This window comes from Pinus tabuliformis, chromosome 5_1 (assembly GCF_031772625.1).
Source record: "Pinus tabuliformis cultivar Carrire ecotype Pingquan chromosome 5_1, CPIR1, whole genome shotgun sequence".
Classification (NCBI taxonomy): Eukaryota; Viridiplantae; Streptophyta; class Pinopsida; order Pinales; family Pinaceae; genus Pinus; species Pinus tabuliformis.
In genome coordinates, this window is record NC_142305.1 from 151,023,125 (window position 1) to 151,039,233 (window position 16,109).

Genomic DNA, 16,109 nt, shown 5'->3' on the forward strand with positions numbered 1-16,109 from the left:
GGCCCCGTTTGGGTAAATTGGTACATCAACTTCCCGGGGTCGTAACTTTGGCATACGATCTCCGTTTGACGCGCATGATAGCCCGTTGGAAATATCTCTCCGAGGACTACGATGGAAAAGACAAGCTAGATTTCCCAAAAAACGTCGTTTAGGGCCTCAAAACGGCTCCGAAAGTTTAGGACCCGAAAAAATGCTAAAAATAGTAAACTGCGTTATAATTAAGGAAACTGAAAACGCTGCGAGAAACAATGGTGGGGGTCCAGGTGGACTTGGCAGGTGGCCACCAATATCCACCTGGATCATTCCTCCCCCCTTAGGAAGCAATGGTCCCCATTGCGTTGAGTTCCTCCATGAGATGAGGAAACTTTTGCTGAACTTGATCCCTGGTGAGCCACTTGCCCTGGTGAAGGAGTTGGCCTGCTTTGACAACTCGATACAATAGGATATTCTGTTGGCGAGTGTTCTTGATCTGTGTGTCCACGATCCGATCAGTTGCAGCTTGTTCCATGCAATCTGGATTTAATTTTGTGGGTGTGAGCTGTTCTTCAATGTCGGATGTGTCTAGCAATGGTGGAAAGTATGGCCGAAGGCGGTCCGCATTGAACACTGGGTGCAGGCCAAGGAATGGGGGAATGCTGAGCTCAAATGCATTGTCTCCCACAGCCTTAGTAATGGTGTAAGGACCATATCGGATTGGTCTCAGTTTCCAATAGGCTCTAGTAAGGCATTCCTTTTGCAAATGCAACTAGACTTTGTCGCCCACCTGAAACTTGTGTGGCATCCGATGTTGATCATGTCGCTGCTTGTACTTGGCATTTGATTTCTCCAGAATGTCATGAACCTGTTGGCGAATATGTTGGATGTGCTCAATGAAGCTGGTTGCCTTGTCTGTTTCGGACTGGACATGAGATGAATCTGTGTGAGTAGCTGCAAGTGGCATGGACACATCAATGGGGCATAGTGGCTGGAATCCCAAGCCCACCTGAAAAGGGCTGTGGCCAGTCGAGCTGTGAAGAACTCGGTTGTAGCTGTGCTGAACATAGGGGAGGCTCTCGTCCCATGTGCGTGGATGCTTTGAGTTGTACATGCGCAGAATGTGTACAATCATCGTATTGACAACCTCTGTCTAGCCATCAGTTTGAGGGTGGAAGGCTGTGGACTTAGTGAGTTTGGTGTCTAGCATTGACCAGAGACTGGACCAAAATGTACTGAGGAACCGACTGTCCCGATCTGAGATGATAGACTGTGGGATCCCAAAGTGCACCCACACTCGTTCAAAGAAGAGTTTAGCAGTGGCTTCTGCTGTGATATTCTTCTTGTAGGCTGCCATAATGGCCATCTTCGAGAACCTGTCGATGACCACAAAAACACAGTCATTTCCATGCTTAGTGGAAGGAAGGCCTGACATGTAATCCATGGAGATGGATTCCCAAGGTCGACTAGGGGTTGGCAGCGGGTTATAGAGGCCTTGCTTCTTGATGGTCGGTTTGGCAATGGCACAAGCAGTACATGATCTGATATACTTCCTGACATCTTGTCGAAGATTCGACCAATAGAAATACGTTTGCAGTACTGCCACCGTTTTCTCGACCCTGAAATGCCCAGCAGTCCGACTATAGTGTGCTTCCCAAATCATCTTGGCACGCTCGCTTGAAGGAACACAAAGGTGACCCAGGTGGCATAACAGGGCATCCAGGAGGTGAAAATCTGGAACATGCCGACCCTCCAAGAGTGTCTGGTATGTGTGGCCAAATTCTGGGTCGCTTTTGTAGAGAAGTGGCCAATCAGAAGTCTCATGCCCACAAGAGTTGAGCACAGTGGTTAATGCCATGATCGGTGGTCGATTGCGGCAATCTGCAACATTATTGGTGCTACCCTTCTTATACTTGATATTCAAATGGAATTGCTGCAGGTATGTAGACCACTTTTGATGGCGATCATTCTGCAATTTCCCTTGGGTCTGTATGAACTGGAGGGGTCGGTGGTCTATGTGGATGACCGTTTCCTTCCCCAAAATGTAATGCTTCCATTGTCGGCAGGCCTGCACAATGGAATACATTTCTTTATCATAAGTGGGATACTTTCGGACTGTGTCTGAAAGTGTTTCACTGTGATATGCCACTGGATGCCCATGTTGAGTAAGGACTGCCCCAATAGCATAGTCAGAGGCATCTGTCTCGACCTCAAATGGTTGTTGTAAATCTGGTAACGCGAGCACTGGTGCCGTGCAGAGGCGATCTTTCAACTCTATGAATGCCTTCTGTTGAGATTCAGACCAAAATAATTTGGCTTTCGCTCCACCCTTGGTGACTTGACTCAAGGGCCAAGTGATATGAGAGAACCCCAACACGAATCTGCGGTAGAAGTTGGAAAGACCTAGAAAGCTGTGGAGCTCTGTCAGAGTGGTTGGAGATGGACAATCCCGAATGACTTGGATCTTGGCTGGATCCACATGCACCCCCTGTTCATCAATAATGTATCCCAGATACTGAACCTGGGTCATGCCAAAAGTGCATTTCTCCAAATTGGCACATAACTTGTGTTGCCGCAGTGTTTGGAGAACCTATCAGATGTGGTGGAGGTGCTCTTCCCAACTCTGGCTGAAGATCAGAATGTCATCCAAGTATACCACTACAAATGAGTTGGTGAATGGCCGCAAGATGTCATCCATTAGCCTCATGAAGGTTGCAGGAGCATTCGTCAATCCAAAAGGCATAACCAACCATTCGAAAAGGCCCTCCTTGGCTTTGAAGGCAGTCTTCCACACATCAGAGGGTTCGATTGGTACCTGGTGATATCCTGACTTTAGATCGATCTTGCTAAAATATTTTGCCCCCTTTAGTTGGTCCAGGAGGTCATCAATCCGTGGGATCGGGTACCTATTACGGACAGTGATCTTGTTCAATGCCCGATAGTCAATACAGAGTCTCCAAGTCCCATCCTTCTTTTGTACCAACACGATCGGGCTCCCACAAGGCGATGAACTCGGACGGATGTGACCTTTCTGCAGCAGCTCCTGAATCTGCCTCTTGATTTCATCGTTCTCCAGAACGGAGCGTCGATAAATTGGTCCATTGGGTAGCGATGCACCTGGGGTCAGATTGATGGAGTGCTTGACCTGACAGTGCAGAGGGACCCCTACGGGGGAGGTGAAGATGTCCTCGTATTCCTCCACGACCTTGTCCATCTGTAGTTGTCGTGCAGAGGGGCCCTGTCTGGAGGCTGTGGCCACCGTCTTCTTCTTTCCTTGAGGGCGTATCATCAGGAAAACAAATTTCCCAGTTTTGGAAATGAGCTTACTGCATTGTTTTGCAGTAATCAAAGAGATGGCGGTAGATGGTGCTACCTCTGGTATCCTGTACAACTTGTTTCCCAGTGTAATAATAACAGCACGGGGCCTTGATTCATACACAGCATGTCGCTTCCACAAGTATGGTTGCCCTAATAATACATCACAAACTTCAAGGGGAGCAATGTCACACAATACCTCATCCATGAAGGGCTTGATGTTGTATGGAAGGCGACACTGCTGGCTCACACGAAGATCCCGTCCTTGGTGAAGCCACCCGATGGTGTACGGTTGTGGATGTGCTGTGGTCGGTAAGCCCAACCACTTCACGACCTCTGCCGAAATGAGGTTCTTTTGGCTCCCGCTATCGACAATGAACTGTAGCGGTGAGCCCTTTACCCACATTTGGGAGTGGAAGAGACGCTCCTCCTCCTCTGGATCTTCGGGTTCATTTTTCTGGACCTTGGCGGTAGCAACAGTGGCATTGGGATCTGCATCAATGATCTGCTTCCCTTTGTCATTCCCCTTGTCGGGTTCTGACTCAGAGTCGGAACATGCATCTGATTCTGAAACCTTTAGCTCAGCCACTAGTGACTGCTTGGCCCGACACTCACTTGTGTTGTGAGTGGAGCTCTTATGGAACTCACACCATTTTCCCGTGTCCTTTTTCGGCTTCGCGGCATTGTTCTTTGCTTGCAGCTTTGGCGGGTTGTCTTGGGATGCCCCGCCTTGGCTTTGTCCTTTGTTCTGTGGTTTAGGGGCACCTTTCCCTTGCTTCTGATTCGCAAATCCAAAGTCTCGCTTCTTTTGTTTAAACTTCTGCTCGATCTTGACGGCATATCGATATGCTGTGCCAAGCGAGGAGATGTTCAGGAATTCTATTTCTTCCTGGATGTACTTATGCAGTTAGCCGCGGTATTTGAGTATCAAATGCTGCTCCGTATCCTTGATTCCCAACTTTGTGCGAAGGGTATGGAAAAGATTGGTGAACTCCGGCACGTCTTGGTCCCTTCCCTGGCGCAGCGTGGTCCACTTTATGTATTCATCCTCATAGCTTCTGATAGGGTAGTACTGCTCCTTGATGGCATCCCGGAATGAATTCCAGGTGGGTGCGGCTGAAAATAGTGAGCCGGTATTTTCATCCTTCTGCTCGCAGTAGGTTTCCCACCAGTCTTTGACGTGGGGGGCTGCTTTGAGAAGGGAAAAAACAATCTTTTCCCTACTCGAAAATTCATGAACAGAAAAATAACCCTCTAGCAGATTTAACCATTTATCTACGACATCCGCGTCTATCTGACCCTCGAATATGGGGATTTCAAAATTAACTTGTACCGTAAAGGGCGTGGCGTTTCCAGCTGCTGGAAGCCGATGCGTCGCCTCTAGGTAGCCGCTGAAGGATCTGGGCAAAACTATCCATCATCGCGTTCCGTTGTCGGTCGAGGGCTTCTTCGAGCAAGATTTTGATAGGATCTCCTGCCCCCTCATCTTTCTTCTCATCCGCCAGGGGAGGCAGTCGAGATTTGCGAGGCTGGTCTCGCAAAGGTTCGACCAGTTCAAGCCCTAACTCCTTATATCCCGACCACGTTGGGGACATGCAAAGAAAAACAGAGAAAAAGCAGACCGCTCTGATACCACTGATCCGGATTTACACAGGAACGCAATAAAATACAGAGATAACCATAAAGACAGATATGCAGCGGAAATAATACTTCATTTCATTACTGTAAAATACTGAAATATGCTTACAAATAGAAATGGAAACAACCCAGCTAGGGCGATGGTAGCTTATCTCTGAGAAGAGATGTGTCGGCTACATGCCTCTGAACTGTCTTGCAATGAGGCTCAAAGGCCTATTTATTGTTGAGAAACAATGGAAAAACCTTAACATTCCAAAACCTAACCCTAGAAGATGAAACGCCAAACTATGGGCCCCGTTTGGGTAAATTGGTACATCAACTTCCCGGGGTCGTAACTTTGGCATACGATCTCCGTTTGACGCGCATGATAGCCCGTTGGAAAGATCTCTTCGAGGACTACGATGGAAAAGATGGAGCTAGATTTCCCAAAAAACTTCGTTTAGGGGCTCAAAACGGCTCCGGAAGTTTAGGACCCGAAAAACTGCTAAAAATAGTAAACTGCGCTATAATTAAGGAAACTGAAAACGCTGCGAGAAACAATGGTGGGGGTCCAGTTGGACTTGGTAGGTGGCCACCAATATCCACCTGGATCAAACAACTGGACCATCACCCTGCTTTCGACTCAATCGACTGTCAACCAGAACAGTGTAGAAGCACCAAGCTGTGCTACCCGCAAGCAATTCAATCAACTCTCATGTTGGCCACCCGGATAGTTGGACTCGACATTCACCTCGGGACTGACTCCCCTCAAAAATTTCACAGAGGCCATTGATCTCACCCATTCAATTGACTAAGGAGATTCGCAGACAGGTCAGACAAACACCAAGTGCCCTTCCTTGTATCCTTTAGAAAATTGCGCAATTTTCCGAGTCAGTCATCCAAACAGTCGACTGACTGTTCATCTCAGAAATTGCGCAGTGCTCATGAGCAGGCCTTCCACTACCCATCAGTTAGCTCAGCTCAGAAATCGTGCAGAGATGATTAGCAGGCCTGCCTCCCAGCCTCAGTGCAGTTTTCCCAGCCAGCAGATCCTAGCATCAGACTCCCTGTTCCCTCCAAGAATTGTGCAGTTTCTATTGCTAGGGGTTGAGAAGCCAACTGCCAATTCCCTCTGGGAATTGCGTAGTTTTGAGTGCCAGTGACCCCAATAGCCAACTAGCAGTTCCCTCTGGGAATTGCGCAGTTCTGGCTACCAGTGACCCAACATCCAACTGGTAGTTCCCTCTGGGAATTGTGTAGTTATGGATGCCAGTCCCCCCGGCAGTTCCCCAGAACAACTGCTCAATCCATGCTTGCTGACCCTTCATGCAGCCAGGCCCGTTCCTTTGGAAAATTGCGCAAATCTGGGTGTCCAACTTCCACTCACTATTCGTTCAAGAAAATGCACCGAGCATGCTTGCCTTGCAACCCGGATTGTACTTCCCAAAATTTGTGCAATTTTTCCTCCTAGCCGAGCCAGACCTTGCAGATAGTCGTTGTCGACTCAGATTGTCTTTCTCCATCTTTCAGTGACTCTTGCATAGTTCTCATTAATAGTTTCCCACAAACATCATCCCGCATCACAACCCTACTACCTCTCCTGGTCACCTACATCAGAATGATCATGTGTCATGGTAGACTAGGAGGTTTTGGATTTGACGTCATCTCGTCATCAGTGACAGTAGGTATAGTTACACCAACAATCATGTCAAGATGACGAACGAGATGAACGAAGGGAGCACATGCAGATGGATAGGTTCACCAACGGATGAACGAACGAAGCATGCCAAGTGGATGAACGTGATGAACATGCACCTTCACGAACAAGTGAGCTTGTCAAACCTTCCAGCATGAAAGAAAGGAACAACATGCTAAATATTCATCAAGTGAACCAAGGACCATAGAAGACTCTACGTATTTCACCATGTGGAGGTGAAGCTATGATACACCATGAATACATCCATCACTTAGCAGCATTGTAGCTCGACATGCACTCCAACGGTAGCACGAATGTACTAGCATTGTCTTGTCAAGTCATGAGTCATGTTGCTCACATCTCCACTATGGGCTTGTTGTCAATCAATGTGATGTAATGTGGAAGTCCAAGAGGCCCACTTGTTGAACATAGAGTCATGTAAGTCAGAAAGTCATGGAATTTGAATGGTCATAAGGGTAGTCAAACAACCACAAGGGTCAGCCCTTGGCTAGAAATACCCCCCTCATTTCTACATGAAAGGACTTTTCACCTCAGCTCCTCCCACATAGCCAAGAGAGTCTGCAATATTTTCTTTGAGGAGTAAGTAGTGGCTCCAACGCCCTGCTGACGGGGTTAGTGATGTATGGTGTAACAATGTGTATTGGAACTTTCGCTTAATTTAGAAGCCTATTAACAGGCCAACACGTTTTCACACATGTATTGTATTTTTTGTAAGACTGATATTTAACACTTGTAATGCATGTTGCTTTAACCTGTGTTCTACATCTGAATTGATTCATTTGTTGTAATGCATAATCTATTAATTGAAACGTATTGTATATGTTGTTAGTGTTGCCCTGTCCGTGTCGACTTCTCTGTCGGACATCAGACAAACCTTTCACATGAACCTTGTTGTAACAATCGTTGCACTCGTTTGGACTGATCTGTGAGTGTTATACATGTTATCTTACCTTGTATGTTGTGACTGCCGCATCCAAGTGGACTGCTCTGCCTGAAGTTGTGTATGTCCTTTTGTGTTGTGTGTTCCTAGATGAGTTGGGACTGATCCCTCTCAACCCGGAACTCACCTTCACTCTCTTCCCCTCGTAGTGAAAGAACCGTTGACACAAGTACACTTACACTCACCAGGCATGCGAACCTCACTTCCCGAAGATAAAGAATACCACTCTCTTGTGTTGACAAGCAAGAGGTGAGGCAAATCCTTAAGACAATGGCAACTGGGCCATCATATCGGATGGGACTCCCACACCAAACGGTGTGAGTTCTAATTGGGACTTCATATCGGGGTGATCCCCTGAATGTTGGCGGGTCCAGCACCGTCAACACATTTGTAAATCCAAACTCTAAGAGTATCTCCTCTATAAGCAACAAAAGAATTCACCACAACCAAAAATTTTGATCTTCAATATCCACTACGAAGATATAATTCCAATAAATAAGTGATACATGGATGCATGAGCTCCATAACAATAGGATCCAATTGTATAAAAATGATAATATTTTTTTAACTGCTATTATATGGAGAAAAATTGTTAATTTTTTTTAAAGTATGGTATATAGAAAAGATTAATAGAGAAAAAAAAATGTTAATTTTCGCAACTAGGGTCAAATTCCACATTGAACAACTTAGATAACCAATATTATGCTTGCATTTAATTCCTATTTTCGAGAGGAAAAAAATCGACACAAAGATCACCTAATTTGGTTAAGAGAAAGTTAATTTTCGAATTATTTTATTCATTCATTCATTATGGAACAGGTCGGACCTAACCACTTGGGTAACTGCTTGGGTCAATATCAATTCCAAGTAAAACCTCAAGAAAGCCTATAAAAGTAAGCGACCTCAAGTTCATTTCAACACACTTGAGACATGTTTCTATTCTTCTGTTTTGTTTTGGCTCGCACAAGTTCATCAGAAGGAGTTCACACAGGGTCCAAAATTACAAGCGAAAGGTTCACTCTTGGTTAGGATTTTTTGGATCTCGATTGCTGGCACAAAAAATAAGTTTTTCGTCCCTAGTCGCAAGCATAGAGTAGGCAAGAGAGCGACTCTATCTCTTTGGTCACTCAGAGACAGTTCAGTGAGAGCAACTCTGGGTTTAGAGGCAGATCGAAAGGTTCCAGTCCCCAGTCACTTGCACAAGGTAGCCTTGGGAGCAGCCTTGCCATCTCAGTCGCTCGCACAACTTCAGTAAGGGAGTGACCTTGCCATCTCCGTCACTCGCACAACAACAACAAGGGAGCTAATGTGGGTTTTAGTTGTTTAGTGCCATAGTCGCTCGCATTAAGACCTCCTAGGAGTGACTCTGTAGTCACAGTCACTCGCATACAGTGACAAAGAGAGAGACCAAGGAGTTTCAATCACACACAGTCAATTGTCATGAGGGTGACCATAGTTTAGATCTAATATTTGACATCTTAGATTCAGTTGACTTTAGTGATCTAATAGATCTGGGTTTCTCTTTTCTTTTATAACAGATCAGTAGATCTGATTGATTATTATCTGATGCAAACCATATGTATTGGGATCATTGTACTCATTGCTGAAATCTTTTTATGATGATCTACTAAAGAAAAAGATTTGAAAGGGTTTCCCCCTTGTGGGGTTTTCCCTGGTCTTGGACCAATATGCTATCTCTTATGGTTGTGTTGTTGTATTCTCTATCACTCCATATATTGTTCTTTCTTCAGTTATGTTTATGATTGATTATACTGCTAATAATTGGATGCATTGTTAATGAAAAGATAAATTGTGCTAAAGTAACTAATACATCATAGAACAATTAGAAAATTTAACATGGTATTAGAGCTAAGGTGAAAGACAATCCCAAGAGAAGACAAGTTTTGAAGCCCTTTTCTTCAGAAAGAAAATTACCTATTCAAGGTCAAGATGTTGTCCTCTACCTTTAAGGAGCATGAAAAGTTGTGTGATGCATCCACTTTTTTTGCATGGAAAGTCATATTGGAAATCATAGCAGACAACAATGACGTGCTAGAATACATTCAAGGAAGGATGCCCAAGCCTCTAGAAAATGCTTTCGCTTCTCTCAAGAATAGGTACAAGAAAGGTGAGTCTAAAGCAAAGAAAATTATACTTTATGGTTTATAAGATCATTTACTTGGTTATGTTGGGAATTTAAGAGAGTCTAAAGATATGTATGACAAGATAACCGGCATGTACGAAGTCAACAACCTGAATGAGATCATCACCTTGAAATATCAACTCAAGCAAATTAAGATGAACAAAGGTGAAGCTGTCCAATCGTACATTATGAGGATCTCTCATCTTAGAGATCAATTGCAGAGGGATGGATAAAATGTACCTGACAGGGAGCTAGTAGTTGTGACTCTTAGAGGTCTCCCCCCCATTTGGGAAACCTTCATTACTACTATCAACAATGGTAATTTCCTTTCGTCATATGATGAGATCATTAGAAAACTCACTCAAGAAGAATCTAGGATGATATCAAGAGGAAGGATTCAAAAACATGAAGAGGGAGAGCCTGTTGCATACATAACACATGGTAAAAAGAAGAAGACAAAAAGAGGTTCATTAAGGAAGCCTCCTTCTCAAAATACAAAAATAAGGGATGACAGATCGACATCTCATGTTGAATGCTTCAATTGTCACAAAAAGGGTCATTATGCACGAGATTGTCCTGAGATAGGAAAGAGGCCACGCTACAACACTAGAGGCAACTACAATAACAAAATAAGAAAAGACTATCAAGGGAATAACTGTAACAGAAAAGATGACAGAAGAAAGGGAGACTCCTCAAGCGACTGTGAAGAAGATCATCATCCTCAACAGAAGTCAAGGGCTCCCAAGTATGAAAGTAATGTTGTAAATAAATTTGAATACATTCTCATTTCTGATCTTACTATTTCTTCTCCACCAGATTCATGGGATAGTTGGTTGGTTAATAGTGGGGCCACTCATCATTTCTCTGGTTATAAGGAAGTCCTCCCAAATTTGGTAGAGAGGGAGACTAAGCTAAAGATCATTCTTGGAGACAACTCTACTCTTCATGTGAAAGCCTTTGGGTCTGTCAAATTTTAGTTGAATTCTGGGAAATCAATTCTTTTGCATGATGTTATGTATGTACCAGTATTAATGAAGAATATGGTATCTATATTTGCTTTGGAAGATAAAGGGATGAGGGTTTCCTTCATCAAAGGTAAAGTTCTAACTTGGCCTGCCAATTCACCTATGAGGGATGCCTTCACACTAGGATTGAGATTTGAAGGACTCTATAGGGTCATTGGAAGACCTCTCCTAGCACTGGTCCATAATACCAATCATTGGAGCGAATTATGGCACCACAAGATGACACATCTTCACTATGATGCACTTTTGAAATTGAAGAAATTGGTCTCTAGTATTGCTGATGTTCAAGCTCATCATGATGGATTTTGCCTAGGTTATGCAAGTGGAAAGCAAACAAGGGGACCATTTCACTATAGTAAGAACAAAACTCATGACATCCTCTATCTCATTCAATCTAATATATGTGATCTAATGCTTGTACATTCTGTTGGTGGTCATCTATACTACATTACCTTTATTTATTTCTTTCTCAGGAAACACATGGATATACTATTTTAAGCACAAGGATGAAACCTTTAAAACATTCAAGGAATTCAAAGCCTTGATCGAAAATCAATCAGGAAAGAGAATCAGAGGCTTTAGGTATGACAATGGTGGAGAATACATGTCAAAAGAATTCATATCATTAACAAAGAATCAAGAAGGAAATGATTGTGCCATATACTCCTGAACATAATGGTATAGTCGAAAGAAAGAGCAGGTCTATATTAGAAGTTGCCTGTGCTATGCTCCATGATCAAAAGGTGCCAAAGTTCCTTTGTGCTGAAGCTACATCTACTATTTTATATGTTCAGAACAGGGTGCCTCATCAAGCATTTGAAAACAAGACTCTTGAAAAAATATTCAGGCATTAAGCCTGATATCAACCATCTTCATGTATTTGGATGCCTAGTATATTTTCATGCACCGAAAGACAAAAGGAAAAAATTAGAAGCTACCGGAAGAAAAGGTACATTTGTGGGTTATTGTGAAAATTATAAAGCATATAGAATTTATATTCTTGGTCATAGGAAGGTCAAAATTAGTAGGGACGTAATATTTGATGAAGGTTCATCTCTTGGAAAAGCAAGAGATCTTCCTGCACCTCCTCTTCCCAAGGAAGAGAATGATGACTAGGATATTTTGGATGGTCCATCTCTACTTGAGTCTAATATGGTTGATGATCCCATAGAACCTATGGATCTGTTAGATCCTCCAAGTGATCCTCCCTCTAGGAAGAGACCACTTTGGCTTCGCAATACTTGACAGGATTCTGAAAGAAATTTCCCCAATCACAGATCATTTAGAGAAAGGAAGCAACCATGCAAGTATTAAGGAAATGTTTTGGTCCACATTAGAAGAAGCAGTAAACGAAAAATTTTGGAAAGATGTTATGGCTAAAGAATATGAATCAATTATGAAAAATGATGTATGGAATATTGTACCTAGACTGAAAGGGAAGTCTGTTGTGACTTCAAAATGGCTATTCAATATCAAACAAGGAATTGATGGAAACATTGAGAAATATAAAGCACGGTTCGTAGCTCGAGGCTTCTCTCAAAAAGAGGGAGAAGATTATGATGACATATTTTCTCCTGTAGCTTGATATACAACCATTCATTTTATAGTTTCCCTTGTTGTGAGTTAGGGATGGACTCTTCATCATATGGATGTAATGATTGAATTCCTTCATGGCATGTTACATGAAGAGGTATATGTTGAAAAACCACAGGGATTTGAAGTAGAAGATTGAAGAACACATGTTTGCAGGTTGAAGAAGGAAGTGTATGGATTGAAGCAAGCTGCCTGAGCTTGGTATGCACGTATTGAAAGTTAGTGAAGATGGGATTCACAAGAATCAATGTCTATCCCAACCTCTATTTCAAGGTAGTCCAAGGTATGCCACTGATTTTGGTTTTAGATGTTAACAATCTATTCTTGATAGGTAGTGAGTCCCTCATGATTGAATGTAAGAGGAAGCTAGCCTTTGAGTTTGAAATGAAAGACCTTGGTCTCATGCACTACTTTTTGGGCCTTGAAGTATGGAAAAATCCTGGTGAGATTTTCCTTTCGCGAGGGAAATACGTTGTAAGGTTGTTGGAAATATTTGGAATGACTGAACGTAAATCCATGGTTACACCCATGGAAATGAACTTCAAGAAGTTATGTGGAGATGTTGTAGGACCAGAGTTAGAAAATCCATCCCGGTATAGACAATTGATTGGGGCTTTGATGTTCCTTGTGAACACCCATCCAAACATATGCTATGCACTAAACACATTGATTCAATTCATTACCGATCCTTGCCACACACATTGGATAGCTTCCAAACACATATTGAGATATTTTCATAGGTCGATCACACTTGGCCTAAGATATTCTACATGAAATGTTTAACTTCATGGATACACTGATGTTGATTGGGCCGGAAATGTTATCGACAAGAAAAGTACATCTGAATGTTGTTTTAGCCTTCGATTTGCCATGATATCCTAGATGAGTGGGAAACAAAAGTCTATAACATTGAGCAAAAATGAAGCAAAATATATTTCCACTAGCATTTCTAACTGCAAAGACATATGGTTAAGAAATCTCTTTGGAGAGCTATTTGAACAATTCTTATATACAACAGTGATATACTATGACAACAAGAGTGGAATATGTTTGGAAGAAAATAATGTGTTTAATGACAAGTCCAAGCACATTGATATTGAATATCACTTCATTCGAGACACAGTGCAAAGAGGATTTTTCAAGCTCCATCACATATCAATAGATGAACAAATTGAAAATATTCTCACCAAGGCATTGCCAAAGAGAAAGTTCTCGATTTCCAGAGAAAAACATGGACTGATGGATGTAGCCCCTCTGGATAAGAGGCACTGCTGATTGAGGACACTGAGCATACTCTTCGTACCCTACTTGAGCTCCGAGGGTGAGGAATTGAGATAGAGGGCTCCTAGGGTTAAGGGAACTCTAGACAGTATGTAGCTACCCTATATGTTACTCAGGGTAGAAGAATGTTGCTCCCCTATCTTCATAGGGTCAGAGAATGATGCTCCCATCTTGGTCTTTGCAAAATATACCCCAGTTAGCATCATACCCCCAAGCAGGCTAGCTTGATGGGAATATCGCTCCTTGTTTTGGCCAACGATTTGAGAGAATACTTGGGGTGTACAATCCAAGTTGATTATGATGCAAGTGTTCTACCACATGACTACTGAGGGTCATTGTTGGGAAGATCGGTAGGCAATACGATTGGGTTGGAGATGTGCTCCCCTGTATGGTATATAATCCTATTGGTCGATATGGGTGGAATCTATTGCTCCCTGATTATTATTCTTCTAGATCTGAGAAATCTTCAATAGATAGAGTTAAGAAGAGAAAGTCAAATCATTACAGGATGATGCAAAGATCAACTGACAAAAATTGGCAGGTAGAATTCTTCTTAGTTGAGAGGGAGTGTTAAGTTTTGCAACTAGGGTCAAATCCCACATTAAACAACTCAGTTGACCAAGATGATGATTGCATTTAATTCCTCTTTTCCAGAGGACCAAAATCGACCCAAAGATCACCTAATTTGGTTAAGCAGAATGTAAGTTTTGAATTATTTTATTCATTCATTCATTATGGAACAAGTCAACCCTAACCACTTGGGTAACTGCTTGGGTCAATCTCAACCCCAAGTAAACCCTCAAGAAATACTATAAAAGGAATCAACCTCAATTTCATTTCAACACACTTGATCAAGACATGTTTCTATGCTTCTATTTTGTTTTGGCTTGCACAGGTTCGTCAAAAGGAGTTCGCATAGGGTCTGAAATTACGTGCGAAAGGTTCGCTCTGGGTTAGGGTTTTCTGGATCTCGATCACTGGCACAGAACATAAGTTTTTCATCCCTAGTTGCAGACACAGAGTAGGCAAGAGAGAGACTCTAGCTCTTTGGTCACTTAGAGACAGTTCAGTGAGAGTGACTCTAGGTTTAGAGGCAGATCAAAAGGTTTTGGTCCCCAGTCGCTTGCACAAGGTAGCCCTGGGAGTGACCCTGCCATCTCAGTAACTTGCACAACATCAGTAAGGGAGCAAACCTGCCATATCAGTCACTCGCACATCAACGGTAAGGGAGTGACTTTGGGTTTTAGCTCTTAAGTGCCATAGTCACTTGCATCAAGACCTCCTGAGAGTGACACTGTAGTCACAGTCACTCGAATATAGTGGAAAAGAGAGCGACCAAGGAGTTTCATCTGCACACATTCAGTCATGATGAGGGCGACCAAAGTTCAGATCTAAGATTTGACATATTGGATTCAATTGACTTCAGTGACCTGATAGATCTAGTTTTCTCTCTGTTGTTATAACATATTTGTAGATTTGATTTATTGTTATCCCCTGCAAATCATATGTATTGGGCTCATTGTACTCATTGCTGAAATTTTTTTATGACGATATATTAAAGACGAATATTTGAAATGGTTTCCCCTTGTGGGGTTTTTCCCTGATCTTGGACCAATCTATTGTCTCTTATGGTTGTGTCGTTGTCTTCTCTATCATTGCATATATTTTTCTTTCTTCAGTTATGTTTATGATTGATTATATTGCTAATAATTGGATGCATTGTTAATGAAATTTAAATTGGGCTAAAGTAATTGATACAACATAGAACTATCATAAAATTTAACATGGTATTAGAGCTAAGGTGAAAGACAAGCAAAAGAGAATACAAGTTTTGGATCCCTCTTCTTTAGAAATTAGATTGCCTATTCAAGGTCAAGATGGCGTCCTCTACCTTTAAGGAGCATGAAAAGTTAGGTGATGCATCAAATTTTTCTACAGGGAAAATCAGTTTGGAAATCATAGTGGAAAACAATGATGTGCTAGAGTACATTTAAGGAAGGATGCCTGAGCCTCTAGAAAATGCTTCCACTTCTCTCAAGAAAAAGTATAAGAAAGTTGAGTCTAAGACAAGTAAATTATAGTTGATGGTTTACAAGATCATTTACTTGCTTATGTTGGGAATTTAAGAAAGTATAAATATATGTATGAAAAGATAACCGACATGTATGAAATCAACAACTTGAATGAGATCATCACCTTGAAAGATCAACTCAAGGAAATTAAGATGAACAAACGGGAAGCTATCCAATCCTACATTATGAGGATCTCTCATCTTAGAGCTCAATTGCAGAGGGATGGAGAAAATGTACCTGATAGGGAGCTAGAAGTTGTGACTCTTAGAGGTCTGCCCTGCATTTGGGAAACCTTCATTACTACTATCAGCAACACTAATGTCCTTTCATCATATGATGAGATCGTTGGAAAACTCACTCAAGAATAATCTAGGATGATAGCAAGAGGAAGGATTCAAAAGCATGAAGAGGGAGAGCTCGTTGCATACATCAC